This window comes from Dioscorea cayenensis, chromosome 19 (assembly GCF_009730915.1).
Source record: "Dioscorea cayenensis subsp. rotundata cultivar TDr96_F1 chromosome 19, TDr96_F1_v2_PseudoChromosome.rev07_lg8_w22 25.fasta, whole genome shotgun sequence".
Lineage (NCBI taxonomy): Eukaryota > Viridiplantae > Streptophyta > Magnoliopsida > Dioscoreales > Dioscoreaceae > Dioscorea > Dioscorea cayenensis.
The window spans coordinates 12,973,749-12,976,757 of NC_052489.1; the positions used below are offsets into that span (position 1 = coordinate 12,973,749).

A 3,009-nucleotide genomic window follows, 5' to 3' on the forward strand; every position below is an offset into this window, starting at 1 on the left:
CAAGTAGTCACTGCCGTCACTCTATTCGATGTTAGGAGATCTAACTTCTTACTCAGTGATTCCACTTGAGCCGCCAATAAGGATACTCCATCTATCTCATGGAGTCCGGCTACCTTTTTCTTCTCCCTAGCATTCCATTGGTAGTTGTTTAACCCCATTTCTTCAATTAGTTCACAGGCCTCACCGGGGGTCTTACTACCTAAGGCACCTCCTGCTGCCGCATCCAAGAGTTGCCTTGTACTCAGATTTAAACCGTTATAAAAGGTCTGAACAATTATCCACTTCGGAAATCCATGTTGCGGGCACTTTCTCAGGAGCTCCTTTAATCGTTCTTACGTCTCAAATAGAGACTCCAATTCCAATTGTACAAAGGATGAGATCTCATTCCTAAGCTTTGCAGATTTTTCGAGAGGGAAATAACGGGCAAGAAAAACTTTTACCATCTCCTCCCATATGGTAATTGATGCTCTAGGTAATGAGTGTAGCCACTGCTTCACTCTCCCTTTCAAGGAAAATGGGAAGGCTCTCAACTTTATGGCATCATCCATTACCTCGTTTATCTTAAGCATGTCGCACACCTCGAGAAAGTTCTCTATATGACTGTTCGGATCCTCATTGGCCAAACCATTAAACTGTGCGGATTGCTGCAACATGTGGATGAATGTCGACTTCAGCTCGAAGTTCTGAGCTGTAATTGGGGGTTGCACAATGCTCGATTGTGTCCCCAATACTGAAGGTATGGCATAATCGGATAATATCCGCTGCTTCTCATTATGTTCTGCCATGTTTTCAGATTCTTCTACTTCCAATACAGCTAGATTAGACTGTTCTTGCACAGGTTCTTTCTTTTTTCTTCTAAGTGTACGTTCGAGCTCCGAATCTCCTTCAATCAATACCGAAGGGTTCCCTCGGGTCATAACCTGGAGCTGCACCAAAAGAAAGAAAACAAAATCAGAACAATGATAGAAAAGAAGATATGAAATAAAACCTCTCCAAAGCCCTAGCCAATACCTCTCAAAACCCTAGCTACCGCCCTCTCTCAAGTTGGGGAAAAGATGGAGAAAAGAATGCTGAAATCGGGGCTGAAATCGGCTTTTAAAGGGCTGGAATCGGGAATCCACACGCCCTTGTGGGAGCCCTTGTGGATTTTTCACACGGGCGTGTGGAATTTCCACACGCCCATGTGGATTCTCTGTTTTCTTGTTTTCTCGGCCGGTTGTAAATAGTGCTACTGCAGTATTTTTGCTACAGTGTTTTCTACAATACCCTCCTACAGTACTGGCCTGAAATACTCCCGAATCCATACTTTCATCGAGGTAACGCAAACGGGCACACATTTACATCGTGGATCGCCTTGCTTCTTTAGTAAAGAACATGTTGGTGGAGATCTTATTCTATATGCACAAGTCGGAATGCTTGAATTTGACTGCCCTTGTACCCCTCCAAATAGTTGTGCTAACTTGAGTACGAGGAGGTTGGCACACATTCCTGCATCTGGAACCCGACCTATGTCTTCGCGTTTGAACCTTAGCAAGATTTCCTCCAAATTAGTACATTACGACCCACATTTGCTTTTTTCTCTCATAATCGACCTCACAACCCTACCTGCATAAAAGTAACATAAATACACCCATATTAGCGTTAAAATCCGAGAAAAGTAATGCTTAACACAAGGAAAGAACACTTCGTATTCTTATCGCACAAGCACTTATCAACAATGCTCATGAAATCTTGATTATTATCATTAAAACTATTTAAATATTTTGAAATTAAAAGAATGAAAATTAGAATTATAAATTTATAATAATTAGTATGTAATAATAAATATAATTAGGGGGAGCAAGTATTATGAAGAGACTAGTAAGAAGCCTGCTTCGGTTGAGGATGAAGTTTGGAATAAATGGCTTGAATACTGGAATAAAGATGAATTCAAGCATAAGTCTAGGCAGTCCTCTAACAATCAGAGCATCAAGACATGAGGTGAAGAGAAAGGAATGAGCAGTCATTTAGGAGGTTCCAAATCGTTTGTTGAGCATGCTGTAGATTTGGTAAACATATTAAATTTATTTAATCTTCTTCACTTTGAATTAATATTTATTCTTGTTAAGATATCGCTCTAAATAAGTTGTTAAGTGTGCTATTAGATTTGCTAAACATTTTAAATTTATTTAGTCTTCACTATTAATTAGTGCATATTTTTGTGCGAAAATGAATAAGAAAATGAGCCGTCATGTAGGAGGCTCTATATCATTTGTATAGCATGTTGTAGTTTTGATTGATATATTGAACTTTTCTTTTAATCTTCTTCACTTTGAATTAATATCGATTCTTCTGTGGAAATGCATAATAAGCAATGAGATGGCATCTAGGAAGCTCCAAATCATTTGTTAAGCATGGCATATATTTGGTAAATATGTTGATTTTATTTCATTTACTTCACTTTGAATTAATATTTATTCTTGTTAAGATATCGCTTCAAATTACTTGTCAAGTATACTATTAGATTTGATAAACATATTAAAGTTATTTAGTCTTCACTATCAATTAATGCATATTATTGTATAAATGCATAAGGAATGAGTACGTATGTATAAGTCTCCAAATAATTTCTTAAACATGTGACCAATTTAGAATACATATTAAATTTATTTAATCTTCTTTGAATTGATTAATGCCTATGGTTTCATGAAATGCATAAGCACATGTATAATCTAATCTTTTAAGTAAGTATCTTCTTAATGTAATACACATTAAATTGAAAACTCAAAGAAATTTAGCTAAAAACTATATGTGAAAAAGAAATTGCAAAGAAACATGGTCTATGCCATATTCTTTCAACTTGTTTGTTAAGAAAAGAAAGTGAGACATTACATTTATATATATATATATATATATATATATATATATATATATATATATATATATATATATATATATATATTGTTATCTTTTTGTTTAATTGAAAACATATATTGACAACATCACTCATGCTAAGTTGAAGTATTAGTT

General features: G+C 35.6%; 1 non-coding gene across 1 annotated transcript; it reads left to right on the forward strand.

Moving 5' to 3' along the window:
* Nucleotides 1-288: 288 nt before the first annotated feature.
* Nucleotides 289-395, forward strand: LOC120250749. Its single transcript, XR_005533088.1, has one exon. It is a non-coding gene; the product is annotated as a small nucleolar RNA R71 (small nucleolar RNA).
* Nucleotides 396-3,009: the final 2,614 nt, after the last annotated feature.